General features: G+C 39.7%; 1 long non-coding RNA gene across 1 annotated transcript in view; it reads right to left on the bottom strand.

The window, feature by feature from the left end:
* The window catches only part of LOC136866976 (uncharacterized), a 965921-nt gene that overhangs the window by 646933 nt on the left and 294352 nt on the right, over window positions 1–24636 (bottom strand). The gene's annotated exons all lie outside the window — the stretch shown is intronic.

The raw sequence follows: 24636 nt of genomic DNA, 5'->3' as shown, positions 1-24636 counted from the left end.
AGTGACAGCGTATATCTCGGGTACTCCGTATGAGTCAATCGGGGATGTACGAGAGTGTTTGAGAGCGGCCGATTATAAAAGGACCAATCACAGCCCTCGAAGCGATATGGCAGAATGAAGGGAATTAAGTCAGTCAGTCCTACCAACTTCTAAATTTACAGTGCTGCACTACTCTTTATTTTATTAGGCAATTTGTTATAAAGCTATACTCCACGGTTTTAATATGAAATAGATGCCAGTTAAACATTAAAAGAAGTACCTGTAGACAGTTGCAATACTTAATTTGAATTAATAAAGTAATTAACATATTTCTATTGAAACAGCGCCTTTGCAGAGTAGTGGGTGAGTAATAGCGTCATCGTATCAGTGGAATCCCCTAAGATATGACTAATACCGGGAGTTTGGTGTATATAGCAGCCTCTGGAAATGGAAAGTCACTCTGCTTTGAAGTGTCAAACGGCGCGGGTCGGCGTTTTTGATATTAAGCCAGTGGTATAGGAAAGTAACTTTTTTTTAGTGACCAGTTGTGAACATATAAGTAGTCAATTTGTGAAACTGAAACGTTTCTTTTATGAAAACATGCATTACATGAATGCAAGTGATAGATTGTAGTTACGAGTGTGCATAGTATATTAACAGAGCAATTACCTTTGCTATATAAATAATTTCACGTATCACGTATTTCAAAGTGTGGTGGTGACACGGGATAATAACAATAAAAACGATAGTTACTGTCGATATTTCCGTACCCGTGTATACGTAATTTGCATACGGTTTGTGCAAATACCGTGTTCGGTACGCGTCCGGTTTCGCGAAGAACTTCTGCGAACCGACGTCATCGTATCGGTACAATTAATTGGTGTGTGCGAAGCACTATTACTACATGATGAAGAGAGAAGAAAAGACTTGCAGAGTATTTGATAAGGCCATGCAGTTTGGTGCAATAATGGCGTAATTTGCTGGACGCTGTGGCCTGGAATCATGAAGAAGCTGAGACGCTACCAGTTGAGTTCATTTTAATTATAGGCATGCTTAGATAGAAGGAATTATGCTAATTCGATCCCAGTGTAATGTAAATGTAAATGTCAGTCTTGTTGTGACTGAGCTATGTTGTACTTTTATAGATTAATATCATGTTTCAGGGAAATGCATGTTTGGAACAATGATTTTTATATATTATTTTATTTCCTTTTTATAAGATGCGAAAGAGGGAAATGATTAGGTGTAGATGAGGATATATATGTCTAAAGGTAACTGTGTATTCCATTTTGGTACAAGATGTAGACTCTTTTAGTATGAAGGCTACACAGCCTAAAGTTTGGTCTGGGAATAAAATTTTGCAAGGTATTTTTTTCCTGCATGTAGCACGTTTATAGGAGTGCATGGCAGTGATGACCAACGTAAAAGTGCACCGTCGAACTAATATCTTCTAGATCCGCAGATAGAACTAGCTAATTGGTATTGAGTTATGTATTTACGAGAAAAAGGCAAGATTAGCCTGACACTGAGATTACAATGTGTGTTACACAGGATGGAAGTGCCTAGAAATGAATATTGGGAAAGACACAATGGTGTTAGCTGCATGAAAAGAGAGAGGTTTGATTTGCCTCAAGTGTTCACTATGATTGTGAGAATCGAACTCACGGACCCCAAAGTGTTAGGCCAGATGTGTTGAGTATCATATCTGCAAGCCGTGTTATGTTGGAATATGTAGTTAAGGCCATAGGAATGTGTATTGTGCCTTAGTTTGAGTTCGAGGCCTTGCGTTAATTAAATGAACAGAGAAGTGAATGACAGCGTAATTTATGTTCCCAAATATATTAGAATTTCTCAGGCAAGAATTACCAAACCAATTAGTTAGAGTTTTTTCTGGCGAAGTAAGATATTTCATAGCTGGAGCATTAGAAGTGTTCCGTGATTTATATTACAGCGTGCGAAGTGAAAGATCAACAGACGGATAGCTGAGCCTGGAGTTCGGTGTTCTTTTTATATGAAGGAGTCTAGTATCTTATTGTTTATATTTCAGATATTGAATACACAGATGATATTTTTTTATTGCATGTCTTTACAGGTTTCTCCGAGAGTGTATTTTGTATTAATTTGTGTTACTTGGATTGTTGTTGATTATGTCATTGCCAGCGTTGATATATACTTGCTTTAAAATATGAGTCCGGAACTCATCTTATTGGGAAGTAGGCTTTTACGCCATCTAATTTATAACAGAACAGTCTGTTAAGTAAATTCAGTGTAGATGTAAGCTAAGGTCCCTGAAATATTGATTTGATGATAAGTGATGTACATATAGTTTTATTATGGATCGGATTTAGCATAATTTTATTCTGTCGCGGTATGTCCTGTAATTATAATTTGAATGATATCCGTCAGGATGCGTTAAAATTAATTTAAGTGCGTAAGTCGAAGCGAAGTGTGAATTTCTTCCCCAGGTCGTTGTGTTTATTTTGTTAATATTTTCATTTTGAAACGGGACATTGCCCGTCTTTTGTGACTTCTAATAATTAATGATATTTATGTGCTCGGCGCATATTAAATTTTTGGCATTTATTTGAGCCAGATTCTAATCGTTTTTTCACATTTTTGTTTGTTTTGAATTTCAATAATGTTTATTAGTCAATAAAACCATCTTAGCCCTTATTTTGAATTTTATTTCGGAAATTTATACTGTTTCCCGTTCATATACCCATGGTATTTATTTTATCCTGAGATTTTAAACTTATTTTAGCTCTATCAAATTTTTAAGAACCGAACACGCAGCTCTCCGATTGGCGCCGGTAGACTGTACTTCAGACGGGAACGGTATATATTTATCTTTGGCTTCCGTACGTGGGGCGGATTATCATGTTGATTGGGAAAGCTCCATAGCCAGGATAGCGCATTGTTGTCGCCCATTATCATTGCTATGTCCGGATATTATTATTCAGGAACGGAGTAGTATATTATGTACCATTACGTTACATTAGCGGCCGTCAATGTAATGGATACAGTGGACAAAGATGGCGGATAATAACTTCAGGTCCAAGTACACATAGTAGTGATCTAATAAATCGATATCGCCCGGCCGCAAGGGAAAAGAATCTCAAGAGTTAAATAATGACGGACGGAAAAATTTGAAAGAGAACGATTCTTGACTACTTTGTGAAAAATAAAAACTACAAGTTGAAGGGAAGTTGCACGGCTGATAGAAAGATTATAAAAAGGATCAACTCAACGTCAAATACGAAAATATTAGTATATTAACAGTGTAGAAGACTATATCTGCAAGAATATAATACAGAAAAAGACTAGATTTGAAAGAAATATTCGTCACTGTGAAATCTGAATTCAGAAACGGAAAGGAAGCTTCAGCTGAATTACACATTGCCGAAATTAGTACCATGGCGGCATAATTTGTTGTTTCCAGGAGGGAGGCAATATCTGTTTAAGCAAAAGAAAGAGCAAGGAATAGGCCAAATTAGAGAAAATTATAAATTTAAAGAAAATAATATTTTCGTCTAACACGAGTTTCCAAAAACAAGTATTGCGAATTGAATTGCCTATTTTTCACCAGTATACTATGAACTCTACTATGTATTTGTTCTTTTATGATTGCATGATGACTGGTGACAAGATGGACTCAGCTTAAACAGAAGGAATGTTTTGCTCAAGACTGATTAGCTCAAGCCAAGACCCAAGATGAAGCCGCAGATGACGTAGTCTTCGGATCGCAGTGGTTGCCTACTCCGAGATGCCGTAGTCCAGCAGAGATCCAGCGGAAAAATCCCGTTACGAGATAGGTATTATGAGTTGCATCGTAATGAATTTCAAATCAATTAATGAAAAATATTTATAGGTGTACAGGAGTGCTAGATATAAGAGATCAAGTGCCAATGAAAGGATATATGAATATAAATGCCAATTATTAGCCGATGAAATGTGCTATTTTATGCTATATAACTATGGTGCTAATGTGATAATTTTAAGGTTATTGGAAACTAGATCTGACTGAGTATTTATGCATGTTTTGTGCCAATTAATACGTATAGACCGTGAAGCGTTTAACCAGTTACGGATGTATAAATGTAAGCGAGATTTAAGACGTAACCTAGAACTTCAGGTCGATATGTATACCAATCATGGCCAGTATGATAATAATATGGTTAAGAAGTGTTTGAAATATTACGAAGTTGCAGTGTATAAGACAATAAGCAGGTTATTGAATATTGCGTCCGTAACACAGAGGTTATTTTAGTGGAATTGAGTGATGATATATTTTAAATATGGAGGAATATATATATATACAGAGGAAATGAAGTGTTAATGTGGCATGTTATAAGTAGAATGAGGAGATATGTTTCTGTTCGTTATTGAAGAATGGGATAGATAATTGAAATGCGAATTCCTGTGTTACATATTATATTTAGATTTGGGTTAGCACTGCAAGTAATGAATATAGGCCATGTTGAGTTGAATGCATGTCTCGAGCCATGCTGTTTGTGTTTCGTTGTAACTTTCGGAGGATGATATGGAGAGGTTACGTGTTTGTTATGCATTACGATATATATATTTTTGGGAATAGAATGAAATCTCGCACATTTACGTATTTGAAGGTCAGCACGTAAGCGCTTACACGGAGTACGGTTTGCTTTATCGAAACTATGGCACAGCGAAGAAATATTTGGGAGTATGTAAATATTTTAGCACATGACTAGGGCTGTATGGCACGATTTTCGCAGATTAGAATGAAGGACCGACAAATCTATGGCACTCCGTACTAGATTTATTTTGGTTTGTGTTGTACATATGGTGATGTACTGATTTAATTTATTCATTTGGGTTATGATAGGAATATTGGTAACTGTATGGGTGTTTTGAACCCATAATTAAACATGCTAATGCTTATCTCGTAACGTGGTGAGTCACAAACAAGAATCCAAACAAGAATCCAAACATGTGTTTGAATAAATTTTTGGTCAAATAGACCGAAATCCAAAATGAAACTTAACTTATGCCCCAAAGAAAATCCCAAACAACATTAAATGAAAGAAATTCCACTCCTCCTTGATTTAATAAAGTTCTGATCCCTATTTTTCCCCTTATATGAATTTGATCATGGAAGATATGGTATAATTTGGTTACTAACAAAAATGTAAGCAAATATGTTGAAGATTTAAAGTTCTTTCAAATATGTTTATCCCGGAAACCAAGCACTTTGAGAATGATACTTATATTTCCACGATTTTCCTTTCCTTATTGCCAATGAATATATATTATTCAATTTTATTATACATTAGCATGCTAATAAATTAGATTTAGATTTGATTTTGCATTTCTATTCTTTAAGTAGGTAGTAGTAGGATAGTATACGGAATTATTGAGTTAGTTTACGCTGAGAATTAGGTGAGGATCGGATAATTTCTTTTAACATCAGGATATGGTGTGACTATTTCAACGGATGGCGACTCTTCAACGGAATCCGCGATTTATTTAATGCATATAGGAACAACGAAGCGAATTTTTACCCTGAGAAATGATTATATGCCATATGTTGGAACTTACGTTCATAAATACTATTCCAGTTTGGAATCTTTGTATGACTTGCGACCCGATACTTAGAATTTAGTGGCCGGAGCAATATTTAAATATGTGAATACTCAGGTAATACTCCAATAACATAAGACAGAGATGCTGGTAAAGGTCGCAAAACAAAAATATGGCATAATTATTTAAATTTGTATTGTTAACCCTGAATGTGCGACTTAATATTTAATGTAGGCAGACGTTATATATTTTTGTTAAGACTATTATATGGATTATGAAACCACAAATGGTGAAAAGACGTCGTACCTATTTTGAGCCAACAGAATGATGTTCTTCGCACACCTAGCAATTTGTTATATAGGCTTTTATAGGACTTGGAATTCGAAATTTTGGGAATGTCCATAATGGATACCTGAGCTTTTATATTTGTAAATTTAGATAGGTAGAGATAATTTCGAATGGGCGAATGATAGATGATGAAGTCTGAGATTCTTATTTGATACCCGGACGGAGTCATATTAACTGGCAACCTAACGTAGTAGAGAGTTGAGTCTAAGGTACTGTGTTCAATATTACTAGTTGGTATGAGACTACAAGAAGACAAAATATATTTAGAAAAAGTTAGTAATTACTGAATATATTAAATTACGTTGGGAAAATATCGGCATTTATATTTTTATATGGTAGATATCGTGGGTAGAACATGTCAGCCGATGAGAAAGGCATGTCAAATATTGAATGATTCCATTGGAATTCGTGAACAATAAAATGATTTCACGTGAGGCAGATGCTGTTATACCCTTCAGATATAATTGATCGTAGACATAGCCTGAATAATTTGTTTGTATAGCAAATTTTAAATAGCCAGTGAGTTAGTAGATTTTGTTATTTAGATTTAGTTAGGGACACGAGATAGCCTCAATCTCGGATGGAAAAAGATAACTATAGTGGCATTGTTATTGAAGGTTGAAGGTGTATGGACCATTGTAACGGGAGATCTTATCCTTTAGCCGGAGACAATATGCAAATATAGTTAGGCATTGTTGTCTAATGCATAGTTTTGTGCCCATATTAGGAAAAGCCTATATTTATTTAAAATATTTGGGGCTATGGATTAAATTATTTTTTTAAATACTTGAATACGCGTGGATTTTATATTGATTGCGCGTGATGAAAACATTATTGACATTCGGTAGGTAGTTTCTGCATGGCGTATTGTAAAGCCATATTGTTTGTTTTCCTTGAGTAACGTAAATCGCAGAAACTGATGAAGTTAATTTATAAAACCTAGGGAACACACTTAAAGCTTTCGGAAGTGATCCTAGGCCGCGTAGTCGTATTTGATTTGGTATCATGGCAGTAACCTTAGCTGACCTGTTGGCTAAGATGGACTTGGCGGAGAAAGTGGCGAAGGAGCGTGAACAAGAGGCGCAGAAACGCGAACAGGAGCGTATGCGGCAGATTACGGAGAAAATAGACTTGGTGACTGCGGAAGCGATAAATCGCGAACTTAGAAACATTAATGAACTTTCTGGTAAAATAGTACAGGGGAATGTAAAACTGGAGGAAAAGGTTGATACAGTTCAAAAGTGCTGTCAGGAAGGGATGATACGTTTAGAGAAGCGTATGGATGATATAGAAAATAGAAATGAGGAACAGGTAGATCGGATTAGAAAAACCGTTGAGGAGTTAACTGGCAAAATAACAGATGGAGCCGTAAAGACTGAAAAGCAATTGGAGGAAATGACAAATAGCTTAGAGGAGGCGCGAACTGAGATAGGCAAGAATCGAAGCGCGATCGACCACTTAAGCGAGGCTACAGAAGAAAGATTTTCTAATATTACGGAGGAAATTAGTGCCCAGATAGCCGAAGTACAACGGAAGAATGCGGATCAGTTGGAAGCGAAGTTAGGTGAAAAACAACGGGAAACTGAGTCGAAGATGAGGACGATGGAAAAGGAATTGAGAAAAGAGGTTGTAGGTCAAATTGCAGGCAAGGGTGAAGAGATCAAAAAGATGATTTTGGTAGATGGAGAGAATGCTAGAGTCAATATACAAGAAGTAGGTGGACGTATTGAGGCATGGGCTGAATCTTCGCAGAGGAATACCAATAAGTTGATATCTGTGGAAAAGGAAGTACAGTATTTGAAGGATAAAATAGAATTACTTGATCTAAGAACAAATAAGGAGATGGATAAACTGAAGTGTTCAATGCAGAATAATAGTATTGAAAGAGAAGCGAGTCAAGCTAGTGAACCAGCTCTACTTAGCGATCTGTTAATTTACCAAGACCGGAAGAAAAATCATCTACGCCAAGAGAGACGAATGGAGGCCAAATTTACAACATATTTCGTACTTCTTCAGAAGATAAACCCCGTAAATTTAGTGGGCTAGATGATAGAACACCAAGGGCATTTCTTCGTGAGATAGATTATATGACAGATGCGAAGTTACCAGCTGATAGAAGATTAAGTACAATTAGCAAATTCTTATCTGATTCGGCTTTAGAATGGTTGATGGCATTCCAGTATACATTCAGTACGTATGAGGATATCCACAAAGTTAGTGTCTTGGCGGGTGCAAACTGCATGGCACTGCGGATAATTTTGCTGATCTATATATATAGAATTGGATGTTGGTATTGTACCCGGATGAGAGGGGCCCTAGTTTTCATGATTTGAGTTTTATAAGATAAATGCAGATATATGGGAATATTAAATTATGTACAGTGTCAGTTTGGTGTGGAAAGAAGAATTTCGACATAGCCAGACGTGGTCACGACAATCCGTCGCCACAGTTTAGCCTGTCCTAATGGGGTGAATATTCTTGGTCAGAAGCTAAGAGGATTAAAAGCGAGCGCTCACAATAACAAAAATAATTGCAACAAGGAAGTAAGAGAGCATTTATTTCTGAACAAGGGCGAGGCCAGATGAATCACCGATACGGAGAAAATGACGAACTAGGCTTTCCAACGCCTCGAGGCATTTGTGTTGTCAACTTGCAAGGAAGAGATTTTAAACTAATCGCTGCGGTGTTGACCAATGGCAAAATTTATCAGAGGCTCAAAGATGAACCAACGTAAGAGAAACTCAGAGTGATCTCCAGTTAGCTTCTCCGATAACAATAATTAAATTATTACAACCACAGAATTGAATAGAGGGGATTTTTGTGATATCATTCCCATGTTGATTAATTGTAATTGTAATAAATTAAAGTAATGAATTCTTGGAAATGACCCACGCTTTCTCGCCATTGCTCAAGATGATCACGCCATCAGGGACGCCGACTTAGCGCGCGAAAGGTGGAGGACAGGAATCAAGTGATATCTCCGTGATCACCGAACGATATGAATTGAGAATACGACACGTGGATGTGTGTCGCCAGTTTATTAAGTGAGATAAATTAAGAGATGCAAATCCACCTGCATATGCCGATTTAGGATAACCAAGCCCCCTCCCTATGAGATGACCACGAATGACACCGGCGGGAAACCATATCGTCTATAAATAACCAGCAGTGGGACCTCACATCACCAGTTGTTACCAGTCACCAGTCGTGTCAGTCGTATGAAGTAGTTGAGACTCTGACACGTTGACTCGGTAAGTCAGTACCTCGGGAAGCATTCGAAGTCAGTTAGAGCTGAAAGTACGTGAGTTGTTATGAGAATGAAGAGGAACAGTGAGATTATCCATAGTACCGAGTGTAAAGAATCAGTACAACTGTATGTCGAATTTAATACATGTCATGTGATTAAATATCAATAACTAACGGAACGCCGATAGTACTTTTGGAAGGCAGTGTGTGGAGCCTGAAGTAAATAGCTCAAGATAGACGGTGAATAACTATCCGAGCAGGGAACTGTAAGAGCTAGGCGATTATCAAGACGGCTTAGAAATAAACCAGGATGTGCCGGTTGAAGACGCGATACGTGCCGGTTCGAATGAAACGACACTTCGTCGTAATGTGTCACGACGTGTGTTTCGGGCTCATATGAAGAATATATTGTGCGAGTGTCATGGGTCTAGACGCACCCATAAGTGTTTTTTATTATTATTCTTGTATAAATCACTGTCAATTATTTAATAAGGTGTTAATAATGGGTAATCGCCCAGAAGTGTTTTGCTGTGTTAATTTTATATTGTGCGACATGATGTCCGAATAAATCACCATGGGGCCATGAGGCTTCTCATCCGTTACGAGACAATGGAATTCTACATAGGCATGAGTACACAAATTTAATATTTGGGGATGTTATCGCGACTAAACGGGGTTCAGTGTAGATTTATCATGGTTACTTAACATGGCTCGCCTCACGAATCCATGATTTTTATGATAGACGGACGAACTAATTTATATTAACGTAATTATGGGTTAGATTAATTAATTGAGTATTTGTTTGTTGTATATAATGTAAATATGGGATATATTTCTTTCAATTAATGCATGCTGTTTGTAATACTTTGTTTTAAGTTCATTTCAAGTGTTAAATTCCTTTTTGTGCTAACCCATTTATTTGATTTTCAATCACTGCGGTGATTATTTGTATTTTAGTTAGGAATATTTGCTACCAGACAGCCAGATTATGAAAGTGCCAGAGTATGTAAAATTTGTGTTGCGTACGGAAGGTCATAATAATAATAATAATTGTTACCGTGTTTTGGTGGTAGTTATGCATGAAAGAAGGTGCTGGGTGGTGAATAGGTCTCAAGCTACTAAAGTGAAATTAATTTTAAAATTTAACAAGGTTATATTTTCTTTGCAAAATTAGGTAACAACAAATAGAACAGGTACTTAGTAGCCGAAACACGATTGAAAAATACATTTACATAGGTACCCCATTTGGGGATTCAAAAGTCAGAAACATAATTCTTGAGCAAAGAGCCCAACCTTACAATGAACACCATACAACAAAGGGGCCGAAAACCCCCAAACATGCCAGAAACATTTGCTTCCAATTACACCCAAAAGCCTCCTTGAGGCAGAGACACAATGTTCAATAAAGGGCAACTTCCCCTTAAAATACAAGCCTATCATAGGCCACTCCGAACTCCACCTTTAAGCTGTCCTCAAAGGCCATATACACAGGGGTAAAATACCCAACCTACTGAGGTCTGTTAAATGACAACAAAGTTAATACATGACCTCTAAAATACAATTTGAGAGGAGGCGAATTTGCACTCCTAATACACTTTGCTTAAGACCTACTTGGCACTAGGCCATTAATACAAGGGCTAATCCCATACTACAGAGGTGACTTAATAACAATTTACATTACATTACGGAAGAATTGGTTGAGAAAAATAAGTTCACCTCAAGACGATGTGAGTGGGAGCTCGAGAGGGTTAAGCACTCTCTATCCCGATATGTCGTTTGAAAGATAGAATAGATACCAGTAGTTTTTACATTTTAAAGGAAAGTTACATGGTGGAAGGCCTAGAACCCGCCCCGAGAGTTAAACTGCTGATCTAGCAACGAAAGAAGTTATTAATTGGCCATTACCTTGTGTTGAACGGCTGGAGAAGAAAGAGGCGCTTCCCGCCCCCTGCTGTGTACCTTACGCACTGAAAGATGGAACAGAAGTGGCCCGGAGACCCGAAAATCAGCAGTTTATGTCCTCTCGCGGAAGGTTCTAGGCGTTAGGGGAAAGAAAACACCCTCCCACAAACTCTTTATTGCGTAGGACCCCGCAACAGATTCAAGTTGGGGGAAGATACACCAGATTGGTCAGAAATTAATAGAAGAAATTCGGGATTGGATACATTCATAACAAGGGGAAGAAAGGGGTAAATATTGCCAACTTAAACAATGACAGAAAGACATTTAACAAAGAACAAACTCTTGAAATTAAATTTTCTCCAAAAAAATAGTTCTTTGACTCCGCACTAGGTTGCACTATTGTAGATCTTCAGTAGTGTCCTCTAGAAGAGAAAGTTCACACTTCTTACTTCAAGCGAAACAAAAACACATCAAAAGTGACACAGTTCTAAAACTCCAAAATTTACAGGTAGTGACATCTTCTGAGAAGGTAGAAAATTAATACCGTCAATAAAGTTCAGACTTCCTCCAGCAGAGGAGTTTTAACTGGCGCGCATTTAAATTAGCGGCGTGGAGGTGTACCACCCGGTACAGACCTCCCCCCAAAAAATTCCTCCAAGGGGTAACACAGAAGAACATAAACTTTTGTTTGAAAATAAGGTCCAAGTTTTGATGTTGATATTAAAATAAATTGCAGAAGTATTTGAGAAATTTCTTAATTGGGTTTGATTCAGTTCCAAAATTTTGTTGTAATTGGTAACGTAAAGTATTTATGTTTGTAGAAGACGAATTTCTGAAGATAATCTTTTAAAAGGTGATGAAAAATTTTGCAATGTCCACCAAATTTGTTGTTGAATTCCCAAGTGTAGTCATCTCTTATAGTGACTGTCCATGTAGTTGATGTAGGCTAAGTTGGATGGCCAGACCGGCCGTTGCAGCTTGCGTCCAAAGGGAACCACTCGGACCCCTCAAGTACCCTGAGATACCGCTCGCCCGCACTATGAGGGGAGCAGAGGTGTTGAAGCACGCCGCACCCGCGGTGAACATATACAGGCTGCGGGCAAGTAGCAGGTCGTGCGCCGCACATCAGCCTAGGCCGGGAGGAGAGCTCCGGCTCGCCGTGCACATGTCGTCCTCGCTGGGGCCGAGGGGGCCCGTCCTCGAACCCAGCCGCGGGACAGCGCCGCGCGGCTGCGGGGGCACTGAAACATTAAAGCTAGGCGGCAGAATTGTGTTGGACTATCATCTTCTTTGAGGGTACAGGCTTGTGGAGAGGTTGAGGGGCCAGCGGCGTGCAAATATCCATGGCATAAGTTAAGCCACTGTGTAAGGTGGTGGAGCAGGAGACGGGAGCGTGGTAATAGCCGTGGCAAGGACAGGATGGCAGTTTAACGGATCGGGGCAGGTTTTACAAAAGGCTTACATCTAAAACCAAAATATTACAGAAGGGGCAGAATGCCTTAAAAGCGAAACTCAAAAAAAATATAACCTTCATATCCTTTCAAAATAATATGAAGCAAGTTAACACAGAAATTACACCGGTTTCACCTGGGACAGGTGAACCCTAAATATCCTCTCGGTGGCTGGATTGCTTAATAACAACGTAACCGGGGTGAGGAAATCGAGAATAACACATGGCCCATGGAATCTGGGGGCAAGCTTGCCCGCGGGAACAAAATTTTTGACCATTACTTGGTCACCTACATTTAAAGGGGTGGGTCTCCGTCCACGATCATACCTTTCCCTAACCTTTTCATGAGATACTTTAAGATTAGCTTTAGCCTTCTTCCAAAGATCTTTAATGTTGTCCGGATCTATTGTCTCGGGCAGAATGTCACTCAGAGACCAGAGGTTAGAGAGCGGCGTGTTGGGAGCAAACTTAAACATCAAAGAAGCTGGAGTAAACTTGTGAGATTCATGAACCGCCGAATTCAAAGCAAAAGCTATCCAATGCAGGGACGTGTCCCACCTGGAATGATCTTCATGATGATAGGCAATAAGTGCGGACCTGAGATTACGGTTAACCCGTTCAGCCAGGGATGGTTGAGGGTAATAAGCAGAAGTAGTTACATGAGAGATGGACAAGTCAAAACAGAATTTACGAAAAAGATTAGATGTAAAAGCCTTAGCATTATCAGATACAATATATTGGCACGGACCAAAAGAAGCAAAAATAGAATTTAAGCAAGTAATTGTAGACTGAGCGGTAGCCAGCTTAGTCGGAAATAACCACGAAAATCTTGTAAAACCATCTACGCATACAAAGATGAACTTGTTGGCATTCCCCTTTGACTGGGGGAAGGGTCCTACATAATCAATATACAGGCGTTCCATGGGGCGCGACGCTTGATGAGAAGACAAAAAGCCTACCTTAGTGGACATGGTGGGTTTACTGAGCAAACAAGATTTACAAGCTTTTACAAGCTCACGAATTTCGCCGTCCATACCTTTCCAGATGAACATTTCACGAATCTTTTCACGGGTTTTAAAGATTCCAAGATGCCCTCCTAATGGGGTCTCATGATAATACTTGAAGATCATAGGTACAAGAACCGCTGGAACAACAACTTTCATCAACTTATCATGCCTCGAAGGGCAACATAGAACACCATTCCTCAGCACATAAGGGACAACATGTTCCCCAGAAGAAAGGGTTTCCATTATCGGAGCCAGCGTCGGATCTTCACGTTGGTATTTCTCAATATCCCTAAAAAGCATGGGAGCATCTGTTAAGATGGCATTAACACCAGATAGTATGGACTCGGAAGGTGATGAACTGTCGACCGGTTCGTGGGTCTCGACGTCGTTATGAAACATACGGCTGAGTCCATCAGCAACAACATTTTCGGTACCTCTGATATGTCTAACATCAAACTGGAAGGCGGAAATACGAATAGCCCAGCGGGCTATACGACCAGTACGACGCGGCCTACCTAAGACCCAGCTTAAGGCTTGATTATCTGTTTCCAGGTCGAATTTGACATGTTCCAGATAGAGACGTAACTTTTCTAAGGCAAATAAGACTGCCATCCCTTCGAGCTCATAAATGGAATACTTGGCTTCTTGAGCCGATAGAGTCCTAGATGCATAGGCGATGGGTCGCCTCCCTAGTTCAGTCTCTTGAAGAAGGACTGCAGCTACAGCTGACGATGACGCGTCCGTTTGGACGATGAATTTCTTTGAGAAATCAGGCATAGCAAGGACAGGGGCATTACAGAGAGCTAATTTCAGATCTTCAAAGGCGGCTTGTTGAGAAGGTCCCCACTCGAATTTGATGCCTTTCCTACGAAGAAGATTTAAGGGCGCCGCTCTATTAGCAAAGTTAGGAATGAACTTTCTGAAGAAATTCACCATACCAATGAACCTGGCGATACCTTTAATGTCCTTGGGAGGTTTAAAATCACGGATGGCCTGTGTTCTAGAATGATCGACTGCTACACCATCGGGTGACACAATATGCCCTAGGAATGACATAGAGGGCTTAGCAAAGGCAACCTTGGACAACTTAACAGTTAACCCAGCCTTACGAAGGCGATCGAGAACTTCTCGCAGATGATCTCTGAAAATACGACGACATCATCTAAATAGTGATATAAGTACTCGAATTTGATGTCGGAGAAGACCCTATCTAGTAGCCTAGTGAGCACAGCTGCTCCCGTAGGGAGCCCGAAAGGCACGCGGTTGTATTCATATAAATTCCAGTCCGTGGCAAACGCTGTAAGGTGTTTAGACTCTTCGGCAAGGGGAATTTGATTATAGGCCTGATTTAAGTCCAAGATGGTGAAGAACTTGGCCTTACGAAACCATGAAAAACAAGAATGAAGGTCAGGAAGGGGCACAGATTGCAACACCACCTTCCGATTGAGAGCCCTGTAATCAATGACAGGCCTGAAGCCTCCTTGGGGTTTCGGGACTAGGAAAATAGGCGATGAATACGCCGACTTAGAGGGCCTAATAATACCATCCTTCAACATCTGATCGATAATTTCTTTCAGAGCCTTCATTTTAGGTGGAGATAGCCTATAAGGTGGAAAACGGACAGGAATCGAATCCGTGACCTCAATTTTGTATTCAATAAGGTCAGTAACACCAAGAGTATCAGAGAACACCTCGGGAAACGACTGACACAGTTTGCGAATACTATCAGCCTGCTCCTCAGGTACATGTCTAAGGTCTAACAACATCTCATCCTGGGTAGGCGAAATAGAAGAACATGACACAGAATTACACTTTAATAGTGGTATTTTACAACTAGAAGCAAATTTGAATGTGCACGACCTAGACTGGAGATCGAGCACAAGACCAGTGTGAGAAATAAAGTCAGCTCCCAATATAATGGGGCAAGACAATTGCTTGACCACAAACAATTTAATTTTCCATGTAAACTTAAAAATACGAATCTTGACCAGTAACGAACCTAGAACTTCTAATGGAGATGAATTAGCCGAAACGTATTGAACAGGAGAAGAGACATAGTCAGGAAGTTTACAAACCGATTTCAATTTAGAATACCATTCAGCCGAAATAATCGAACAAACACTGCCTGAATCTAAGAGAGCTGTTATAGGCTCGTTATTTAACTCAATCTTAAGAAAAGGAACAGGTGCGGGGGTATCCGCCGCAATCCTAACGACATTCTTTAGGGCATTCAAAAGATGAATTTGAAGGCTGATCGTTCTCTGCATTTACAACCTGTTTACTAGGGGCTGAGTCTCGGGAAGATGGATTAGTCGACTCAGCCGAAGCCACTAGTCACTTTTTATTATTGGCATAGGTGGAATTTGCACCAGAAGTTGAGCAGGAGGGGGTGTTATTTGAGTTGGGACAATTCTTGGCAATATGTGAGAAATCCCCACATTTAAAACAGCCTTGCGATGACCCGGCTCCATTCCTTGTCCCGCTTGACTTGATCAGCGGACACTTGTTGCGCAGATGGTCAGGCGACCCGCAAGCATAACATTTACGGGGATTGACTGGTCGGCGAGGTGGAGGCCGAGTGTTACTAAAGGAAGGCGGGGGTTCTTTCGCGACACGCAAAGAATCGGCGTATCTAACTCCTTCCGCTGAGACGGCCAATGCTTCAAGTTCAGAGAAGGTTTGCGGGCACGCCGCGAAACACAAATATGACCTATAGGGAGGTGAAATTCCCTCTACAATAGCCTGTACAATCTGATCTTCAGGAAAATGAAGGGCAAACACCCTAGTATAAAACTTAATGTCCTGTATGAAATCAGCCAAGTTTTCATCCAAGCGCTGTACACGATAATAGTACTTCTGAATAAGGGAGGAACTGGCCCTAGCCGGGATGAAGTTAGCTAGCAAATGGGCATGGAAATCCTCAATAGATGATTGCTCGGCAATGGCTCTAACTATTTTGTCTGAGAGAATACCTATAGCATACGGATAGATAATTTGCAAAATTAGACATGGAGACAGAGAAAACACAAGGGCATGATCCTGAAATTCAACTAGAAATCTTAAAAATGAAATTACATCACTGGTGGTATTAACGGAAAACTTAGAAATCCCTCTGAGCAACATTGCCAATGGATGAGGCAAGCTACTAAACCCGGGTGACATAGTAGGTAAAGGTTTCAATGGCAAAGAAGTTAATTCAGAACGGATGTTACTCAATGATGCGCGACGTTCAGATTCGTTGTCCAATGGGGCAGGGATAGTTTGAGCAGCAACGGTTACCCTATTAACTTCTCCCTTGGGAGGCGCTTCCTCACTACCAGTATTCACTATGGTGGGTTGATCAGATTTGGGAGGAACTTCCCCAGTTAACAATTGAGTGAAGTAGTATAATAAGCGGGTTCGGCCGCCTCCTCCTCCTCCCGCCGCCTCCTCCGCCGCCGCCGCCGCCGCCCGCGGGAAATTTGAATTTTGGCGGGAAATTTGAATTTTGGCGGGAGATTTGAATTTGTAAACAAAGCCACGTGCTTTTTGACAGCTGTCATCGACAACAACGCATCGCTAACCTCACTGCTGCCATCTTGACGGGCCTAAACCTCACTAGTACCAACTTAACCTAACTAGCGTGAGGTAAACAAAGCCACGTGTTTTGACAGCCACGTGCTTTTTGACAGACAACAACGCATCGCTAACCTCAGTACTGCCATCTTGACGGGCCTAAACCTCAGTAGTGCCAACTCAACCTCACTAGCGCGAGGTAAACAAAGCCACGTGCTTTTTGACAGCCACGTGCTTTTTGACAGATTTGTAAACAAAGCCACGTGCTTTTTGACAGACAACAACGCATCGCAAACCTCAGTACTGCCATCTTGACAGGCCTAAACCTTAGTGGTACCAGCTTAACCTAACTAGCATGAGGTAAACAAAGCCACGTGCTTTTTGACAGCCACGTGTTTTTTGACAGCCACGTGCTTTTTGACAGACAACAACGCATCGCTAACCTCAGTACTGCCATCTTGACGGGCCTAAACCTTAGTAGTACCAACTTAACCTAACTAGCATGAGGTAAACAAAGCCACGTGTTTTTTGACAGCCACGTGCTTTTTTGACAGCTGTCATCCGCCATCTTTAATCCAGAGAGCACCGTGCTGCCCTCTTTAGATGTAAATTCGTCACCTGTCACCCGCAGTGCTGCCATCTCGGCGGGCCTAAACCTTAGTGCTACCAACTTAACCTCACTAGCGTGAGATAAACAAAGCCACGTGCAGCTGTCATCCGCCATCTTTAATCTATAGAGCACAGTGCTGCCCTCTTTAGCTACTTACCTTTGAAATGTGGTGGCGGATAATTTGAAAAATGCTTTTTGACAGCAGCCATCTTTGAGCACGGTGCTGCCCTCTTTAGCTACTTACCTTTGAAATGTGGTGGCAGGCAATTCCACATGACAGCAGCCATCTTTGAGCACCGTGCTGCCCTCTATGTGGTGGCGGCAAATTCCACGTGCTCTTGTTTGGAAACAAACTCACGTGCTTTTTTCGACAGCTGTCATCTGCCATCTTTAATCAACAGAGCACAGTGCTGCACTCTTTAGCTAGATACCTTTGAAATGTGGTGGCGGCAATTTGAAAAATTCTATGTGCTCTTGTTGGGAAACAAAGCTACGTGCTTTTTTGACAGCTGTCATCCGCCATCTTTGAGCACTATGCTGCGGGCAATTTCGTCAGCTGTCATCCGCCATCTTTAATCCAGAGAGAACAGTGCTGCACTCTATGTGGTGGCGGCAAATTCCACGTGCTTTACAAACCAATGTGCTTTTCTGACAGCTGTCATCCACCATCTTTAATCCAGAGAGAACAGTGCTGCACTCTATGTGGTGGCGGCAAATTCCACGTGCTTTACAAACCCATGTGCTTTTCTGACAGCTGTCATCCGCCATCTTTAATCCAGAGAGAACAGTGCTGCACTCTATGTGCTGGCGGCAAATTCCACGTGCTTTACAAACCTATGCGCTTTTCTGTCATCCACCATCTTTAATCCAGAGAGAACAGTGCTGCACTCTATGTGGTGGTAGCAAATTCTACGTGCTCTTGTTTGGAAACAAATTCTACGCGCTCTTCAGCTGTCATCCGCCATCTTTAATCAAGAGAGCACCGTGCTGCCCTCTTTGTGGTGGCGGATAATTTGAAAAAATTCAGCAGCCATCTTTAATCCAGAGAGAACAGTGCTGCCCTCTTTAGCTACTTACCTTTGAGGCGGTTAATTTGAAAAATTCTTTTCGACAAGCAGCCATCTTTAATCTAGAGAGAACAGTGCTGCCCTCTTTAGCTAGTTACCTTTGAGGCGGTTAATTTGAAAAATTCAGCTGCCATCTTTAATCCAGAGAGAACAGTGCTGCCCTCTTTAGCTACTTACCTTTGAGGCGGTTAATTTGAAAAATTCTAGCTGCCATCTTTAATGAAAAGAGCATCGTGGTGCTATCTTGCGGGTAATATTTTACATCACAGCTGTCATCCACCATCTTGCATTGCTAACCTTAGTGCTGCCCTCTTTAGCTACTTACCTTTGACAAGCTGTCACCCGCCATCTTGCATCGCAAACCTCAGTGCTGCACTCTATGTGGTGGCGGATAATTTGAAAAAATCTTTTTGACAAGCAGCCATCTTTAATCCAGAGAGAACAGTGCTGCCATCTTTAGCTACTGCCATCTTACATCGCTTACCTCGCTGCTGGTGGCGGCTAATTCGAACAAGTTTAATCACGCATCGGGCAAGCTAGAGTAAGCACGTGCTGTTGTGATGACGTCATTGTGCATGTTTAGACGTGTCCGTTTTCTTAAGAGTAAGTCGATGTAAAGGAATGTGGTAGCGGTAAACTCGAACAAGTTTAAACATGCATCGGGAAAGCTAGAGTAAGCACGTGCTGTTGTGATGACGTCATTGTGCATGTTTAGACCTGATCGTTTTTCTTAAGAGTAAGTCGGAGTAAAGCAGTGCAATAAGTACAACATTTTTGAATGCGATCAAATATTTATTTACAAATGTACTACAACAGTGTTCGTTTTTTTGCTGCTGACAAGGTTGGTGTGCTTCTTAACAACGTATGCTTCTGAAATGCCTCCTGCAACATTCAAATTAAACAAAGCATTTAGAAATATATTATACTAAGTATGTTATGCTTTACAGAGAAGATAATGTACTTCTTACCTTGCTGTTATTCCTTTTCGGAATCATCATCATCATCATGAAGTACTAGAGAAAGTTCATTCATACATTGTGTACAGTGTTCAATCCTCGGATTTGGTCCATCCCAATCATCATCACCATTTTCTCCTCGATGCTTGTAATGTCGTTCACAAGTTCTGCATAAAGCTACTTCGATTGACATCTTACTGTGTAGAGGAAGGATGTCCCAAAAATTATGTACGTAAGAGGCAGCGTACGTATATAAAAATCCTGGTGGTAAGTATTGAATAAGATGTTTCGGCATCGACGATCTACGTTTATAGAACATCTTAATAGCCTCACTCACTCGTGAAACATAAATAAGATGTTGCGTATGAGCATGCAAACAGCATGCACATTTACAGTTTTGTTCCATAGCGTACGATGTCGAAGCGCACACTAATGAAAATGATAAAGATCTATTCTTATTTATAGTCTCGTAACAATATTCGTTAGCGGATGGTAAGTAACATCACTCATATGAATAATAAGACAATAGGCTGCTGTGTTAGCAGGAATGTTTTCAGATGTTTCAAATTCTAAACGAATATCAACTGGAGATTCTTTTATAGATTCTTCATGATAAGAGCAGTCTATAACTACAATCGGTGCTTTATTTTTAAATTCTTGAGGTGTAAATAGCGGACGATCTTCTTTCTGATAATACGATGATTGAAATTTACAAAACATGTCATAGAGCATCCCAAACCTATTTTTCTCAAAGTTAATGTCGATGTTTTCGTAGGGATACGTAATTCCATTGAGATATAGTCTAACGTGTCTTAATTTGCAGTGATCAAACAGTGAGCTATCTTTTTCGTGATTGAATTTACGATTAGTTTGAAATCCAAAAATAATGTACAAGGGCTTCTCAGTAAAACGTGATGTTTTAACAGCCCAGCTATGCTTGCTTGTAGGTGGTAACACAGGATATTCATGCAGCTCCCAACTTCTAAAACGTATAGGTAATGGTTTATCATTTTCTACAATCTTGAGCAATCGAAGTTTTTCACGATCAGATAAGGTTACATGTGGGATCCGCCACAGTATACGATGCAGTGTTATTTTCGATTCTACAGGTGTTTCTACTGCTTTAAGAGAATTGTAATCACTTCGATCACGGATTAGAATAAGCTCTTGTTTTACGTTGATTATAATACGTGTAAAGTCTTCTGCGAATCCAAACATATGTTTCAGTGATAACATACCCGTAAAAGTTCCATCCTCATTAATCATCCAGTTGTTAGTAGATTTTGGACACCATCCAGCCATCCGCAAAAGATTACTTTCTTCATCACAGAAAGAAGGGTAGAGTTTCATTGCGCTTGTAATACCAACATTCTTCGTTCGATCTATTTCAACATTATTTACTTCATATCGCGCTTCAGAAAAGAGAAAAGCTAGAGCATGGTTGTTTAGTTGTGAAGTGCTTGGTCCACTTCCATCAGACTTTTCTAATCGTCCTTCAATATAGAGGTAGCTTTCGTGCGGTAAGGTGTAAACATCTTGTTGATTAATAATAAAATGAATTTCATCATTGTTATTTAATCCAAACGTAAAAGGTTGATAGGAATGAAGCTCACTTCGTACTACACCTTCACGACTTTCTGCTGTATTCGTAATGTCTAGCATTTCTTCCATTCTGTTGTAGTAGTGTACATCCTAAATCTTGGAGTATCTGCTTATGGGTATCTGTTAACTCGATGAGTCTCTGCACACATGTAGTATGTCTTCGGAATGTACACCGTGTTTTATAGATGGTTTTCATACTGGTTTAAGATGTAGTTTGTAAGCTACGTACGCGTGCTGATCTAAATGAATAAGCTGATTATGTTTATTTACAAGTCTAAGAGTAATGTTGCTAATGTGTTTTACAGACACAGGATGATAAAGAACTACTGCTGGTTTCTCACAAATAGTATATCCACGTTCCTCTGTAACAATAAAGTCGTGCAGGACGTGCGAAGGTTGTAGATTACTATTCAAGTCTGTAATAATATTACAAGTAATGTTCACATTATAATCATCGAAGAGTTTTATAGGTTGATCAGACTCGTAACGTACGTTCGGTAGGAGCTCCCTCGATGAAAATCCAAGCAGTGGTCCAATCGAATCAGGTTGTGATTTGAAGTCAATCTTAAATGATGATTCAATAACACATTTATGCGTAATGTTGCTTATAGTGATTGAGAACTTGTAATTATGATTACTAAAACTATCTTCCCCAAACTGATCAATTAACGTACTTTCAATATAGTCGTGAATATCATCTACTGTATAACTACCTGAGGGTAGTGTTAGCACATACTCATCGTAATAGAACTTGTTTAAACCATCACGCACATTATAGATTTTATTGTAGCTTTCAAACGATACTAGTCCAAGACTATGCGGCTGATAACCAAGTTCGATTGGCGGATTAAAATAGATGGTTGTTTCAGGTCCTTCTCCACGTACAGCAAACGTTCTTTCACTGTTCGTCATCACGTAGACACTAATACACTTTCTCTACTGTCTGGGTTTGATATAAGAACATAAGACATAATCGTCCGCACATGCGTGTATTAAAGTTTTGCACACGGTTTTTATTGTAAACAATGTCTGCACTGCTTCCGAAATAACGTATGAGCTCAAAAGGAGGAGGTAAATCTCCATAGCTATCAAAATACCATACTTTAGATTTACGTTTTACATAAGCAACGTAATGAGTTCCAGGTCCACGACTGTCGTCCAAGTTAATTACGGCACTTTCACGTTCACGTGGACGTGCTGGTAGTTGATCGCGCATATACACTCCTCGAAAATAATGAATTCCTAGTTGTTTAGCAAACGTAAAAACTTCATGTGTTAGAGCTCGATATGGCAGTGCATTCAGTAGACGTTTTTTGGAGAAATGTAGATACCAAGCCCTTTCTTGTATGGCGCTAGCTTCATGCTTACACCTTTGCCTCGTAACGCAATTGCCTCCATCGTCTTGTTATGACGTTCACTCTCTTTCAACTGTTGTTTCGCTTCTTCTACAGCTTTGACAGTTCTCGCTACAGCACTAGCACCACCTAGCAATGACCCTAAAGCTGCTAAGCCAGCAAACAGCGCAGGAAGAAATCCTCCTCGTTTTGGTACAGGAAAAATTCGCGCACGTTTACTAAATATTGCTCTGCACTTTGGAGAAATTCTCGCTCTTGCTGCGCGTAACGCCTTAGTAATAGCTACACGAGGATTGTATTCCCCTCGAATAGCTTTTTGCGCAGCCTTTATAACATCTTTCCATCCAACAGTTTTTACTTTCTTCTTCTTCTTCATGTCGTTTGGATATCGTTGTTTCACCATGCTGGACACGACTTTACTAGTCAAGAGCAAATCATAAACTAACCGTTGCCTCTTGTTTCGTTTAATATATATATTACTATTACGTACTTTATGATTCAGTTATCATGAAGATTATAAAGCAGCAAGACACGCTACCTGTTACCGACATTGTACCACATCTCTTACCTAGTTCTAGTACAACTACAAGAAAACGTCATGGAACGTTGTTTCCTTTTACTGTTCGATGTATTATATCAGGTCCGTCGGGATGCGGTAAAACAAATCTTTTACTCACACTTATTACTTCTGTAAATGGTGTACGCTTCGAGAATATTTACGTTTTCGCAAAGTCACTCTATCAGCCGCTATATACTATTCTACAAACTGTAATGCACGATCTAGTTAAAGATGGAATAAGATATTTTAAATTTAATTCACATGAGCAAGTACCATCACCAGACGATGTGCTTCCTAATTCTCTAATGATCTTTGATGATGTCGCAACAGAACAGCAAAACGTTATTCGTGCATTCTTTAGTATGGGTCGACATAAATATGTTGATTGCATCTATTTGTGCCAAACCTATTCTCGTGTGCCCAAGCAGTTGATACGCGACAACGCAAATGTTATTGTGCTTTTTCGGCAAGATGAGCGCAACATGCGACATGTGTATAACGATCATGTTAACACTGATATGACATTCGATGACTTTAAACGTATGTGTGCTAAATGTTGGTCATTACACCGTTACAGCTTTTTAGTTATTGATAAAGAAAGTCATGTACAGCATGGACGATATCGCATGGGTTTCGATCATTTTATATGCATTAACACAGAATTACAGTAACTACTTGATTAAAAACCACCATCATGTTAACATCTAGCAAGGAGATCACAAAACATATCATCCAAGCTCGAAACAATATTCGACGGAAATTTAAAGAGCTTAAACGTATTCAAGCAGACACGGATTTATTTTTAAAAACACAACTAAGTACACCACTCAAAGAAATTTTTAATTCTACTTCATTACCGCAGTCTACTTCAAGTTTTGCTTCTATGCAAACATCATATCATAAAGAGAAGCATGAAGAAGAAAAGCATGAAGAAGATACGGAAGAGAAGAAGCAGGATGTAGATCAAGAAGAGGAAGATAAGGAAGAAGAAGAAGAACTTAATGATGCATCACCATCTAAGCGTGTTGAGTTTTTAACTACAGATGTTATTGCAGAAACACCTACTACATCGACGTAAAATCTACCATCTTTGTCTGAGGTTATGATTACACCAGAGTATCGCAATCAGTTTAGAACTTTTATTCAAGATACCTATGGATCTCTCTTTGCACCTTATATAGAAAAACTTTTTACAGGACAAACTGACACTACCTATGGTATTCGCTACGAAGATGACTGTTTCCGGATAGGAAATTCAAATGTTAAGATTAATAGCAACAAACTCATTGTAAAAGGTGTTACCTATAAACCTACGAAAGGACTCTTAGAACTTCTTTTCTCACGAATACCTGACAAGGATATAATTTTACAAGATGATCTTAAAAAGTATAAAGCAATACTTTTTGCTACTGATGCAACACGACGTAAATACAAGAGAACAGAA

Source organism: Anabrus simplex, chromosome 3 (genome assembly GCF_040414725.1).
Source record: "Anabrus simplex isolate iqAnaSimp1 chromosome 3, ASM4041472v1, whole genome shotgun sequence".
Classification (NCBI taxonomy): Eukaryota; Metazoa; Arthropoda; class Insecta; order Orthoptera; family Tettigoniidae; genus Anabrus; species Anabrus simplex.
Note: the sequence above shows the minus strand (reverse complement) of the source record. Positions and strands in the feature narration are given on the sequence as shown.